Source organism: Triticum aestivum, chromosome 7A (assembly GCF_018294505.1).
Source record: "Triticum aestivum cultivar Chinese Spring chromosome 7A, IWGSC CS RefSeq v2.1, whole genome shotgun sequence".
Classification (NCBI taxonomy): domain Eukaryota; kingdom Viridiplantae; phylum Streptophyta; class Magnoliopsida; order Poales; family Poaceae; genus Triticum; species Triticum aestivum.
Genome location: NC_057812.1, coordinates 410,054,683 through 410,070,799, shown reverse-complemented (window position 1 = coordinate 410,070,799; position 16,117 = coordinate 410,054,683).

Here is a 16,117-nt window from a genome sequence, read left to right as displayed (position 1 = left end):
TGATCTGGTTGGATTCTCGGATGCTGATTATGCTGGTGACAAGGTGGATCGCAAGTCCACATCAGGCACATGTCATTTTCTGGGACGATCACTTGTATGTTGGTCTTCAAAGAAGCAGAACTGTGTATCTCTCTCCACTGCTGAATCTGAATACATTGCTGCTGGATCTTGCTGCGCTCAGCTTCTGTGCATGAAGCAAACCCTCAAAGACTATGGCACTCATCTGAAACAAGTGCCACTCTACTGTGACAACGAAAGCGCCATCAAGATTGCCAACAACGCAGTTCAGCACTCGAAGACAAAGCATATTGAAATTCGTCATCACTTTCTCAGAGATCATGTTGTGAAGGAAGATATTGATATCGTACACGTCAACACTGAAGAGCAATTGGCAGATATCTTCACCAAGCCCTTGGATGAGAAGAGATTTTGCAAGTTACGGTGTGAGCTAAATATCTTGGAATCCTCAAATGTCCTGTGATCAGGCATACATCCTAACACTTATGCATATTGATGACTTAGATGTGCAACACACGAAGTAAAGTATATCTTCAATCAATGAAGACATACATTCTAAGTGTGAATACATTAATGTGGAATTTGACTTTGGAGCGCCATGACAATTGTGCGCCGTGTCTGGGTCTAATACTTCCTATACGGTGGGTAACACCACCACAAAATTCGTCTGTTTGAAGTGTTTTACCCATGGTGTTACATTTGCTGTGTCTTCACATTTGATTTGGCTTCAATCTCAACATGTCTTCATGATTATCTTCATTATGTTGATCATATATATATATATACTAGTGTTCTGTCCTCTACAGCATTCACTTATAGCTATGTCTTCTTGTTGAATCTTTTGAACTAAGTGAATGTGATCGGACCCTAACCTCTCTATGCGTTCTATCTCAAACTCTATCTCTCAAAATCATATGCATTCTATTGAAACTGTCGAATATCTTCTCTCCATCCTTGTCAGCAGAAGATACAGAGACAAACATTAAGTCTGTTTTCAATGCTAATTCCTTCACCTGAAACTCGGAGAAGTGGGAATGACCACCCGACAATCCAGGCGTGCGTGGGAACGTGGAACAACCTCCGATATGTTGCATGATGGCCACGTGTTCTTCAGATGTGAATCGCCAGGGGCACCTGTGTAATAACGTTGTTGTCACACCCTAGCTAGTCATGCATTAGAGTGTTGCATCATGTTTACTCATTCATCAGAAACTTGAAATGGGGATGACAGAACCCCCAGTCCCCTCTGAAACCAACTAGGGTTACTAAAATAATTTTTCAATGAACCTGAAATGCCCTTCTAAAATGCCCATCATTTTTGTCTTGGTTCAGAACCTCTGCCAAAAATGGTGCACATTTTCCTAGGCCATCCTAGGGTTTTTGAATTAAATCATAAATATTTGAATTTGGGCATTTAAAATAATATAAAATATTTAAATGCTCAAATATCTCCAAACTAAAATGTTTCATGTTGGAAATAGTCCAACTATGGGCCAGGAATAGTTTGGTGATTTTTGAAGTTGCCTAGGTATTTTATTTAATTCAACAAAGTTGCAGATATATTAAATAAAACAGAAAACAGAAGAAAAAGGGAAAAACTTACCTGGGCTCCTCCCTGTGTGGCCCAGCCAGCTGGCCGGCCCAGCCAGCAACCGACCCAGCCCAGCACTGTAGCCCTCCGTCGTCTTCCTCCCCTCGCCCCGAAGCTGCTGCGTGCTCGCGCGCGCACGGCCGCGCGGCCACCTCCTGCTTGCCGACGACCTCCTGGCTGCGTGGACGACGCCCGCAGCCCGTCCCGATCCCCCCTGCTCTCTCTCACTCTCCCCGGCTCTTTCCTTCCTCTCCCTCGCTCTCTCTGTCTCACGGCCGAACACCACCGTCGCCGCCGTTCGCCACAGCAGCCATCTCCGTCCACCCCTTGCTCCCCCGACTAGCTCAGAAGCTCCGCCACTACTCCCTCTTCCTCCCCACCGCTCCACGGGTCCCCGGAAGCCCTGCATCGCCGCCACGTCGCCGTTCCCCTCTTCGGCTCCGATCATCGTCGCCGTCGAATTCATCGTCCCCGGCACGTCCCCGAGCCCGCTTCGACGCCCACTGCAACCGCGGTGAGCTACGCCACCGTTTCCCCCTCTTCTCCCCCTCGTTCCCTCACCATAACCTCCTCCCCACCACGGCCGAACCTCCGCCGTCGCCGAGCTCGCCGTCGATGCAGCTCCGGTGACCATTTGGTCACCCCGGCGAGTCCAACGAGTTCGCAAGACCCCGTAGAGCATCCCTAGCGCCTCGCTTCGCTCGACTTCGAGCTCCAACCCCGTTCCCGTGCACGACCGAACCCCGGCGGCCGCAGCCGAGCTCGCCGCCGTCGACTCCGGCCACCCCGACCCCAACGGACTCCGCCAAGAGCTGCGGGTTGTCCTCAGCCCCACTCCGGTGGTCTCCACGGTCCGTTTGGTGGCCGAAATGACCAAAACTACTTCCGCCGCCGCGTCGGGCTCGCCGGCGACTAAACGCCGGCAGCCGACTTTGACTTTGACCATGGGTGGGCCCTAGTTGACTCCCCTGAGTCAATGACAGGTGGGGCCCAGCCCTGTTAATCAAACAGGATTAGTTTTAATTAACTTTTAATTAAATTAATCACCCTGACATGCGGGACCCACTGTCAGGTTTGACCCAGACCTGTTCCGTTGACCTGCTGACGTCACACTGACGTCAGGCTGACGCAGTAATTGATTTTCTGGATTTAAATTAAATCAGGAAATTCCAGAATATTAATTAAACTTCAAAAATTCATAACTTTTATTCTGTAACTCCAAATTGGACAAATTATATATGAAAAATGATCAGAAAAATCCAATCTATCCATCTGTACTATTTTCATGCATGATCAAACAAGTTAAATTGATGTTTTAAGCAGAATAAGGAAAAGCACTTAAAGAGGCCTTGTTTGAGTTTGAAATTTGAATCCTTGATTCAAATTTGTTCAAACCCCTCTGGTTTTAGTTGCATTAGCCCAACACACTCATATTGCCATGTTTCATGCATGCATCATATTGTTGCACATTGTTTGGTGATGCTTGTGTATCGATGTCCTTTGCGACAGGTTCTGTCTCCGAGGAGTACCGTGATTACCCTAACGAAGAATCATATCCGAGCATCGAACCATCAGGCAAGCAACCAACCATTTGATCATATCGATACAATCCCATGTTCTCGCTCCTGCTCTCTTTTACTGCATTAAGACAACGCGATTCAAACTGCTGTGTGCTATGGTAGTTGAACCCATTTCCTCTGCATGACCTGTCATTGCCACAGTAACTAGATGAAACCCACTAGCATGTGTAGGAGTTGATTGAGCCATGTGTATGTGTTGTTCCTACCTTGCTATGCCTGCTATGCTTAGAGTCGTGTCAGGTCTGGTTCATCTGGGTGATGGGCTAGAGTGAAATGATTATGTCGGTAATGAGAGTGGTGTGGTGAACACGATTTGGTAAAGGTATCGATGAGAGGCCATGTAGGAGTACATGGTGGGTTGTTTCATTGAAGCCGACCTTAAGCACTGAGATCTGTATGTGTGATTTAAGATACAGCTACTACCATGCATTGGGCCCTGAAATATGACCCCGCTCGACTTCTTATTCACCCTAGCTCTCCGTCCAGGAGTTGCAAGTAGTTTCTGGTGTTTGTAGCCTACTGGAGGCCATGGACAGCGCTGACCGTAGGGGTGGGCTGTGATGCGGTAGGTACGTGGCCGGGTGTACCGAATACCCGTTAGGTATCTCGGGAACCCTGTTCACATCGTTCGGGGCCGTATGGGAAACCTCGGCTGGACTCCCTGTGGATGGAACCTGAATAGGCGATAAACCTGGACTAGAGGCTTAAGTGTTTAGGTAGGTCGTGGTCTACACCCACGTCGGCTTTCGCTTGAAGTCTGCCGAGCACATGTCGTGTGCAGACGCTAAGTGGTGGAAACATGTATGAAGAAGTACACCCCTGCAGGGTTATCATGATCTATTCGAATAGCCGCGTCCGCGGTAAAGGACTACTTGGTTGCCTATACAGTTCATAGACAAGTAAATGGAAACTACTAAAAGCCTCAAGATAAGTGTGAGTGCCGAGGATGGCTCTTCCGTAGGAAGACGGAGGTGGATCCTCGGTAGTGTATTGAAGTGGTGAGTAGTGGACTCGTGTGCGCAAAACATTTCAAGTTGGAGTATCGTAGGATAGTCTAGCCATGAGTCAAAGCTGGCTTGCTGCAATAACTCCACCAACCCTTCTTGATACTATGCATGTATGTAGGATCTGATGTAAGTCTTGCTGAGTACCTTTGTACTCATGTTGCCATAATCTACATTTTACAGAAGACGCTGCAACCCCTTCTGATGGGTTCTATGTAGACGTTGACATCAACGAGTAGGCTAAAGACCCAGGTGGTGACCCTGAGCTTGTGATGGACCACGTAGTATAGTTAGGCTTCCAAGCCTCTTTTATTTACTAGTTGTCTGTACCCAGACAAAGTACTTCCGCTGTTGGCTTGTATGACTGTATGATTTGTATGTTGGGTCGTGAGACCCGTACCTGTGTGTATGACATGTATGGCTCCCTGAGCCTTAACTAAAGTACTTGTGTCATAGAGTCATGTTGTGATGCTTCGTTGTATTTGCACATATCGAGCATATTGTGTGTATGATTGAAATGCTTGGTATGTGTGGGATCTGACTATCTAGTTGTTTATCTTTAGTAGCCTCTCTTACCGGGAAATGTCTCCTAGTGTTACCGCTGAGCCATGGTAGCTTGCTACTGCTCTGGAACACTTAGGCTGGCCGGCATGTGTCCTTCTTCGTTCCTGTGTCTGTCCCTTCGGGGAAATGTCACGCTTTGAGTACCGGAGTCCTGTTAGCCCGCTACAGCCCGGTTTACCGGAGTCCTGCTAGCCCAGTGCTACAGCCCGGACCCACTTGCTGATGACCGACACGTTCGAAGCTGGGTCATGCATGCCTGTCCCTGTAAGTCTGTGCCACTTTGGGTTTACGACTAGTCATGTCAGCCCGGGCTCTTTATCATATGGATGCTAGCGACACTATCATATACGTGAGCCAAAAGGCGCAAACGGTCCCGGGAAAAGGTAAGACGACACCCGTGGGGATACCGTGCGTGAGGCCGCAAAGTGATATGAGGTGTTACCAGCTAGATCGATGTGACATCGAGTCGGGGTCCTGACAGCGTTGGCATCAGAGCCGGACTGCCTGTAGGTTCTCCAAGCCAACTGGTCGATGTTGAGTCTAGAAATTCTTTAGTTATATGTAGGGGAATTGTTTGTGGGTTGGAACGTAAGGCTCTTTTTACTCCTTATACCTTATGACTTTCTGATCTGAGTCAGTCCATTCTTCCACCGGGGGTTAAGGAATTAGGATCTATTCTCTCTATCAGGATCACGTGTTACTAATCAGTAGTACCTTATAAGTTTGATGGATACAAGCCTAGTTCAGTTCTACTACCACATTATGTTGCCAGAATGGTTTCAGAACTTTGATATGATGATGTTGAGTGTGTACGAAATCCTTTGTCAAATGTCTCAAAATCCTTTTTGAGCATTTACAGCTGTTATGCTGCCGAAATTTTGCTAGAAATTCTAATGCCTTTGCATTATGATTATGCTTTCAGATGGCCACTCGCGACCTTAATCAAGTGGTTCGCCTGACTCGATGCCTAGATGTACCCGGCCATACTGCCAAGTTGGTCAGGGTAATGACTGAGGCTGGATACCGCTGGTATCCTGAGTACACGGTCAAAGAGCAATTCCGGGACTTCAATCAAAGCCAGTATCTCTGCACTGTCAGGATATTTCCATCTTATCCTGGATCTACCGAGCCTCTTCACTGTTCCTATGGACTCGGGGTTACTATTGAGATGGCTGTGCAGGACGCCGCCTACTCTATGATGACCATTATGCGAGTCAGATCTGGTTTATTTCGGGACTCTGATTTCCGGTATATGCCAGGATCACTTCCGGGAGCACAAGGATATCTCCAGGCTATTTATGCTGACTCCACTCAGGAGGATTCACGGACTCGCACCACTGCTGAGATGCTCGAGGATAAGGACCGTGAAAATCGGGCCTTAAGGTTAGAGCTTTTCAATACCCGTGCTGACCACTGGGCCACTTTGACTCGGTTCGCACCGGCGGTACAAGCTGGATTCTCAGATATGCGCGATCTCTATCCTGTGAGATCTGCTCTGCCAGACGTGATGGTTTGGCGTGATGTAGGAGGCATCACCCCACCTCGCGGTCCCCGCAGGCCACCGTCTGTTGGTCCAAGGCCTCATCCTAGCCCCTATGGTCCACAAGCTCTGCGAGACCGTCTGTTTCCGGATGATCATGTTGAGCTTCCAGGCTATGGAGGTGACTTCTACAAGGACTACTACGGATCGGTCTGAGTAGTGGTAGTATCACTAGTTCGCACTAGCCGTGTCGTCTATCGTCCTGCGTGACTCGTGGGATATGACCTAGTTGTACTCTTTCCGGAGGTGTAGAAAAATAATGTATAGGAGCTTGGAATGCCTCCGATGAGATGTAATCCTTTTTCTCACCATAATAGTACTTTGTTTGGTCTTGTACTAAACCTTGTATGGTGTGTATGACGATGGAATAAAAGAAGCAGTTTCTGTATCTACCATGTCATACGGATGATCATCTCGCATTCCGAGTTATTCCTTACATTATGTATCCTATGTCGGAATTTTATCATTCTGACTAAATCATTGTCTTGTTTACCTAGGATGGTCAACACGCGCGCTAACCCTGCTTCCCAAGAGCAGGCCGAAGGCAGTGAGGCCAGGGATGCAAATCTGCCTCATCCTCCTTCACTAGCCGAGGTTATGATGGAAGCTGAGAGAAACAAGCGGGAGACAAACCATTTGTTGGAGCGTATTGAACAGAACACAGCACACCATCAGAGGGCTAACGTGGTGTCACTGAGTGATTTTATCAAACTGCATCCACCCACGTTCCACCACTCCGTCGAGCCTCTCGACGCTGATGACTGGCTTCGCAGTATCTCTCACAAGCTGCGTTCCGTGCTGGTAGCGGAGGCTGACAAGGTCACCTTTGCTGCATATCATCTTGAAGGCCCCGCCAGTCTATGGTGGGAGAATTATGGAGCTATGCGCCCAGCGGGCCATGTCACTACTTGGGCTGAGTTCAGCGAGGCTTTCCGTGAACATCACATTCCGGAGGGTCTCATGGACCGTAAACGTGAGGAATTCTGCAATTTCACCCAAGGCCGACTTTCTGTGGATGTCTATAGCAGGGAGTTTGGTAATCTCGCACGATATGCAACTGAGGAAGTTTCTACTGACGCCAAGAAGCAAGCAAGGTTCCGTAAGGGCCTTAGTCCTGAGCTTCGCCGCGACCTCCGTCTGCATGAGTGCACATCTTTTTCGAAACTTGTCAACAAAGCCATCAGTGCTGAAACTGGTCAGACTGACTATGACGCAACACGCAAGCATGGACGTGACATGGGTTCCTCATCCGGTGCTGGTCCTCAGAAGCGCCGCGTGTGGGTGCCCAACACCGCTCTGCCCCCCAGATTCACACCGAGGCCATCTTTCCAGGCGCCTCGCCCTGTTCAACAGTCTGCACCGGCCAAGCCCTATGGGGTCCAACCAATAATGCTCCTCCACGTACCAGTTCCGTGACTTGTTTCAAGTGTGGGGAATCTGGTCACTATATGCGTGAGTGTCCCCAGACCAACCCCAATCAATCTGCTAAAGCTGTTGGCCGTGGCAAGCCGACAGGGAAGGTGTTTCATGCTAAACCGGTCACCGCTTCACGTGGCCATGTCAACTGTATCTCTGCCGAAGAAGCTCAAGAGGACCCCAACGTCGTTCTCGGTACGCTTCTTGTTAACTGCCACCCGGCATCTGTTCTTTTCGATACAGGAGCCTCTCATTCTTTTATATCTGAAAATTATGCTCGTTTGCATAACGTTGCATTCTGTGACTTGCCATCCACTATGGAAATCTCTACCCCTGGGTCTAGATGGCAGACCTCTAGGGTAAGTTATGGAAATGAGATCCAAGTCGACAGACTTGTTTTCCTTGCATCTTTGATAGCCCTTAAATCTTCGGATATTAATATCATTTTGGGTATGGACTGGATGTCAGCTCATCAAGCCAAAATTGATTGCTTCTCTAGGACTGTTCAACTCACCCATCCTTCGGGGAAGATAGTTAATGTCTTGACCCGAATAGCCAAGCGACAATTATATTCTCTTAACGCCAGCCCTTTGCCAGACCTTGAGGACGTTCCGGTAGTCCGTAACTTTCCGGATGTCTTTCCAGAGGAATTGCCAGGTGTTCCACCTGACAGGGATGTTGAGTTCGTAATAGACCTCATTCCAGGAACCGTTCCGATTGCTAGAAGACCCTATAAGATGGCACCCCTAGAACTAGCCGAGCTTAAGAAACAACTCGATGAGTCCTTGAAAAAGGGTTTCATCCGACCTAGTTCATCTCCGTGGGCTTGCCCCGTCCTATTCGTCAAGAAGAAGGATGGTACGGACCGGATGGTTGTAGATTACCGACCTGTCAATTTGGTCACAATCAAGAACAAATATCCACTTCCCAGGATCAACGATCTGTATGATCAGCTCGCTGGATCCTCAGTCTTCTCCAAGATGGATTTGAGGTTGGGCTACCATCAAATCAAAATCAGAAACGGGGACATTCCTAAAACGGCCTTTGTTACTCGCTATGGCCAATACGAGTACACCGTCATGTCCTTCGGTTTAACCAACGCTCCAGCCACCTTTTCTCGGTTAATGAACTCAATCTTCATGGAGTATTTGGATAAGTTCGTCGTAGTTTATCTCGATGATATACTCATCTACTCCAAGAACGAGGAAGAACATGCCGAACATCTAAGGCTAGTGTTGAAGAAACTTCGAGAGCATCGCCTTTATGCCAAATTTTCTAAATGTGAATTCTGGTTGCCAGAAGTGACCTATCTGGGTCATGTAATATCTGGTAAAGGTATTGCTGTTAACCCTGAGCGAGTTCAAGCCGTCCTTAATTGGACTCCACCTGAATCGGTCAAGCAAGTTCGGAGTTTTCTAGGCCTAGCGAGCTATTGTCGTCGCTTTGTCGAGAACTTCTCCAAAGTTGCTAAACCTCTAACCGAACTCCTCAAGAAGGATAAGAAGTTCGAATGGACTCCACAATGTGAGCACAGCTTTCAGGAACTGAAAAGACGCCTAACCTCTGCTCCCGTGCTGGTACCGCCAGACTTCTCCAAGGACTTTGTTATCTACTGCGACGCCTCACGACAAGGACTAGGTTGCATACTCATGCAAGATCGACACGTAATTGCTTACGCTTCACGGCAATTGCACCCACATGAGGAGAATTATCCTACTCATGATCTAGAGCTTGCAGCCGTAGTCTATGCACTTAAGACCTGGCGACATTACCTTCTCGGTAATCGTTGCGAAATATTCACTGATCACCAAAGTCTGAAGTACATTTTCACCCAACCGGATCTGAATCTCAGGCAAAGACGTTGGGTTGAATTGATCACAGACTTCGACTTAGGAATAACCTACACCCCAGGGAAAGCCAACGTCATGGCTGATGCGCTAAGTCGTAAATCTTATTGTAACAACCTGATGTTACAACAAAGTCAACCGCTTCTCCATGAGGAATTTCGGAAGCTTAACCTTCACATTGTTCCTCAAGGTTTTCTTTCCACCTTGGTAGCAAAACCTACTCTTACGGATCAAATCATCGCTGCCCAAAAGCGAGATAAGGGTATATCTAAAATCAAAGAGAACATTGCTAGCGGAGGTGCTAGTTGTTTCTCCACAAATGATCATGGTGTTGTGTACTTCGAGAACCGTCTAGTGGTTCCCAAGAACCAGCATCTACGGCAGCTGATCCTTAAGGAGGCTCATGAATCTCCTCTCACCATTCATCCCGGTAGTACTAAGATGTATCAGGACCTACGCCAGAGGTTCTGGTGGACTAGGATGAAGAGAGAAATTGCTCAGTATATTGCAAATTGCGACGTCTGTCGACGTGTAAAAGCAGAGCATCAACGGCCTGCTGGCACCCTTCAACCCTTAGCTATTCCTGAATGGAAATGGGATAAAATTAGTATGGATTTTATTACCGGTTTTCCCAGGACCAAGAGAGGGAATAATGCTATTTTCGTCGTGGTCGATCGTCTTTCCAAAGTAGCCCATTTCTTACCTGTTCGTGAGAGTATAACCGCTAGTCAGCTGGCAGATCTGTACATCTCCCGAATAGTGTCTCTCCATGGTGTTCCTTTGGAAATTAACTCGGATCGAGGAAGTCTTTTCACCTCTCGATTTTGGGAATGTTTCCAAAATGCTATGGGAACCCGTCTCTCCTTTAGCACCGCTTTCCACCCTCAGTCGAGTGGTCAAGTGGAACGCGTCAATCAGATTCTAGAAGACATGATCCGAGCCTCTGTTATCTCCTTCGGAATGGACTGGGAGAAGTGTCTTCCATTTGCCGAATTCGCTTACAACAACAGCTATCAATCTAGCTTGGGTAAAGCCCCTTTTGAAGTTCTCTATGGACGACGATGTCGAACACCCCTTAACTGGTCAGAGACCGGGGAAAGACAATTCTTTGGCCCGGATATGATTCAGGAAGCAGAAGAACAAGTTCGTATTGTTCGTGAAAAGTTGAAAACAGCCCAATCTCGCCAAAAGAGTCAATATGACCGAAAACGTAGGGCTATGACTTTCGAGGTTGACGAGAAGGCTTATCTTCGGGTCACCCCTCTGAAGGGAACCCATCGTTTCGGTATCAAAGGCAAATTGGCTCCTCGTTACATTGGACCTTTTCGCATTCTTGCCAAACGAGGAGAAGTTGCCTACCAGTTGGAACTACCTCCGCACCTCTCCAGAGTTCACGATGTCTTCCACGTTTCTCAACTTAGGCGTTGCTTCTCGGATCCTATCCGTGAAGTGGACCACGAAACGCTTGGTCTCCAGGATGATCTTACATATCGAGAGTACCCCATTCGTATCCTCGATCAAGCCGAACGTACCACGCGACGTCATAATATCAAGTTTCTCAAGGTTCAATGGTCGCATCATTCTGAGGATGAAGCAACTTGGGAAAGGGAGGATCGTCTTCGACTCGAGTATCCCGCCTTCTTCCCGGAGGAACCCAAATCTCGGGACGAGATTCTTTTGAGTGGGGGTGAGTTGTCACACCCTAGCTAGTCATGCATTAGAGTGTTGCATCATGTTTACTCATTCATCAGAAACTTGAAATGGGGATGACAGAACCCCCAGTCCCCTCTGAAACCAACTAGGGTTACTAAAATAATTTTTCAATGAACCTGAAATGCCCTTCTAAAATGCCCATCATTTTTGTCTTGGTTCAGAACCTCTGCCAAAAATGGTGCACATTTTCCTAGGCCATCCTAGGGTTTTTGAATTAAATCATAAATATTTGAATTTGGGCATTTAAAATAATATAAAATATTTAAATGCTCAAATATCTCCAAACTAAAATGTTTCATGTTGGAAATAATCCAACTATGGGCCAGGAATAGTTTGGTGATTTTTGAAGTTGCCTAGGTATTTTATTTAATTCAACAAAGTTGCAGATATATTAAATAAAACAGAAAACAGAAGAAAAAGGGAAAAACTTACCTGGGCTCCTCCCTGTGCGGCCCAGCCAGCTGGCCGGCCCAGCCAGCAACCGACCCAGCCCAGCACTGTAGCCCTCCGTCGTCTTCCTCCCCTCGCCCCGAAGCTGCTGCGTGCTCGCGCGGCCACCTCCTGCTTGCCGACGACCTCCTGGCCGCGTGGACAACGCCCGCAGCCCGTCCCGATCCCCCCTGCTCTCTCTCACTCTCCCCGGCTCTTTCCTTCCTCTCCCTCGCTCTCTCTCTCTCTCACGGCCGAACACCACCGTCGCCGTCGTTCGCCACAGCAGCCATCTCCGTCCACCCCTTGCTCCCCCGACTAGCTCAGAAGCTCCGCCACTACTCCCTCTTCCTCCCCACCGCTCCACGGGTCCCCGGAAGCCCTGCATCGCCGCCACGTCGCCGTTCCCCTCTTCGGCTCCGATCATCGTCGCCGTCGAATTCGTCGTCCCCGGCACGTCCCCGAGCCCGCTTCGACGCCCACTGCAACCGCGGTGAGCTACGCCACCGTTTCCCCCTCTTCTCCCCCTCGTTCCCTCACCATAACCTCCTCCCCACCATGGCCGAACCTCCGCCGTCGCCGAGCTCGCCGTCGACGCAGCTCCGGTGACCATTTGGTCACCCCGGCGAGTCCAACGAGTTCGTAAGACCCCGTAGAGCATCCCTAGCGCCTCGCTTCGCTCGACTTCGAGCTCCAACCCCGTTCCCGTGCACGACCGAACCCCGGCGGCCGCAGCCGAGCTCGCCGCCGTCGACTCCGGCCACCCCGACCCCAACGGACTCCGCCAAGAGCTGCGGGTTGTCCTCAGCCCCACTCCGGTGGTCTCCACGGTCCGTTTGGTGGCCGAAATGACCAAAACTACTTCCGCCGCCGCGTCGGGCTCGCCGGCGACTAAACGCCGGCAGCCGACTTTGACTTTGACCACGGGTGGGCCCTGGTTGACTCCCCTGAGTCAATGACAGGTGGGGCCCAGCCCTGTTAATCAAACAGGATTAGTTTTAATTAACTTTTAATTAAATTAATCACCCTGACATGCGGGACCCACTGTCAGGTTTGACCTAGACCTGTTCCGTTGACCTGCTGACGTCACACTGACGTCAGGCTGACGCAGTAATTGATTTTCTGGATTTAAATTAAATCAGGAAATTCCAGAATATTAATTAAACTTCAAAAATTCATAACTTTTATTCTGTAACTCCAAATTGGACAAATTATATATGAAAAATGATCAGAAAAATCCAATCTATCCATCTGTACTATTTTCATGCATGATCAAACAAGTTAAATTGATGTTTTAAGCAGAATAAGGAAAAGCACTTAAAGAGGCCCTGTTTGAGTTTGAAATTTGAATCCTTGATTCAAATTTGTTCAAACCCCTCTGGTTTTAGTTGCATTAGCCCAACACACTCATATTGCCATGTTTCATGCATGCATCATATTGTTGCACATTGTTTGGTGATGCTTGTGTATCGATGTCCTTTGCGACAGGTTCTGTCTCCGAGGAGTACCGTGATTACCCTAACGAAGAATCATATCCGAGCATCGAACCATCAGGCAAGCAACCAACCATTTGATCATATCGATACAATCCCATGTTCTCGCTCCTGCTCTCTTTTACTGCATTAAGACAACGCGATTCAAACTGCTGTGTGCTACGGTAGTTGAACCCATTTCCTCTGCATGACCTGTCATTGCCACAGTAACTAGATGAAACCCACTAGCATGTGTAGGAGTTGATTGAGCCATATGTATGTGTTGTTCCTACCTTGCTATGCCTGCTATGCTTAGAGTCGTGTCAGGTCTGGTTCATCGGGGTGATGGGCTGGAGTGAAATGATTATGTTGGTAATGAGAGTGGTGTGGTGAACACGATTTGGTAAAGGTATCGATGAGAGGCCATGTAGGAGTACATGGTGGGTTGTTTCATTGAAGCCGACCTTAAGCACTGAGATCTGTATGTGCGATTTAAGATACAGCTACTACCATGCATTGGGCCCTGAAATATGACCCCGCTCGACTTCTTATTCACCCTAGCTCTCTGTCCAGGAGTTGCAAGTAGTTTCTGGTGTTTGTAGCCTACTGGAGGCCGTGGACAGCGCTGACCGTAGGGGTGGGCTGTGATGCGGTAGGTACGTGGCCGGGTGTACCGAATACCCGTTAGGTATCTCGGGAACCCTGTTCACATCGTTCGGGGCCGTATGGGAAACCTCGGCCGGACTCCCTGCGGATGGAACCTGAATAGGCGATAAACCTGGACTGGAGGCTTAGGTGATTAGGTAGGTCGTGGCCGACACCCACGTTGGGCTTCCGCTTGAAGGTTGCCGAGTACATGTCGTGTAAGCGACGGTAAGTGGTGAGAGCGTGTATGAAGAAGTACACCCCTGCAGGGTTAACATGATCTATTCGAATAGCCGCGTCCGCGGTAAAGGACTACTTGGTTGCCTATACAGTTCATAGACAAGTAAATGGAAACTGTTAAAAGCCTCAAGATAAGTGTGAGTGCCGAGGATGGCCCTTCCGTAGAAAGACGGAGGTGGATCCTCGGTAGTGTATTGAAGTGGTGAGTAGTGGACTCGTGTGCGCAAAACCATTTCAAGTTGGAGTATCGTAGGATAGCCTAGCCAAGAGTCAAAGCTGGCTTGCTGCAATAACTCCACCAACCCTTCTTGATACTATGCATGTATGTAGGATCTGATGTAAGTCTTGCTGAGTACCTTTGTACTCATGTTGCTATAATCTACATTTTTACAGAAGACGCTGCAACCCCTTCTGATGGGTTCTATGTAGACGTTGACATCAACGAGTAGGCTAAAGACCCAGGTGGTGACCCTGAGCTTGTGAAGGACCACGTAGTATAGCTAGGCTTTCCAAGCCTCTTTTATTTTACTAGTTGTCTGTACTCAGACAAGTTACTTCCGCTGCTGGTTTGTATGACTGTATGACTTGTATGTTGGGTCGTGAGACCCGTACCTTGGTGTATGTTATGTATGGCTCCCTGAGCCTTAAATAAAGTACTGGTGTCGTAGAGTCATGTTGTGATGTTTCGTTGTATTGCACATATCGAGCATATTGTGTGTATGATTGAAATGCTTGGTATGTGTGGGATCTGACTATCTAGTTGTTTATCTTTAGTAGCCTCTCTTACCGGGAAATGTCTCCTAGTGTTACCGCTGAGCCATGGTAGCTTGCTACTGCTCTGGAACACTTAGGCTGGCCGGCATGTGTCCTTCTTCGTTCCTGTGTCTGTCCCTTCGGGGAAATGTCACGCTTTGAGTACCGGAGTCCTGTTAGCCCGCTACAGCCCGGTTTACCGGAGTCCTGCTAGCCCAGTGCTACAGCCCGGACCCACTTGCTGATGACCGACACGTTCGAAGCTGGGTCATGGATGCCTGTCCCTGTAAGTCTGTGCCACTTTGGGTTTACGACTAGTCATGTCAGCCCGGGCTCTTTATCATATGGATGCTAGCGACACTATCATATACGTTAGCCAAAAGGCGCAAACGGTCCCGGGAAAAGGTAAGACGACACCCGTGGGGATACCGTGCGTGAGGCCGCAAAGTGATATGAGGTGTTACCAGCTAGATCGATGTGACATCGAGTCGGGGTCCTGACAGTTGTGCCATCCCTGTCCCTATAAATACACGCCTTACCACATTCATTATCCTTTCTTCCACTCTCGCACGAACCCTAGCGCCACCGCTAGCCCTCGACGACGCCGGCGACGAAGCGCTTAACTGCCGTGACCTCTCCGACGCCGTCTTCACGCCGGCCGCGGACATCGTCTTCTCCGCCGTCACTGTAGGTGTCCTTCGTCGCCAAGTTAGGGCACGGACGATCAAACTGCTCGGCCTCCTCTTCCACTCCGTCTAGCAGTTCCTTGTGTGGTAAATAAAACTTCCTTTTTACGGCCTCTTTGATCCTATAGATTCGTCACTTTCTACCACAAGCAGTTTCTGTTCATACAAGTTGGATCCACTTCATACTGCATTTCATATTATGCCTAGTATGTTCACTTATGCTTCACAAAGTAGTTAGATTCCTCACTTGTACTGATCTGTGGATTCGTAGAAATCTGGAACCAACTCCTTATCTATGAGTGAATGTCTTCGCACGATGAGGTCAATGTCTTCTAAACTAATTTATCTTCAAAATCTTCTAAGAATGCATATGAACTCTTCCCCTTCCCTCGCACCTTAATGCTGTCACAGGTACATGTCCGTGGGAGAATCCCTTGGTTCTCATAGTCTGCATTCATTTGCAGAATTCTTACAGCATCACATAAATTCTCCCGAAGCCAGTTCCTGTTTGTCCAGCAAGTGAAAGCCCTTGAAGCCTTTGAACGTATTGAAGCCATTAAGTTTAAAGTTCATGGCTGCAGAAAAATCAGCAAGAAAGGGTGGCAGAAAGCGCCGAGGT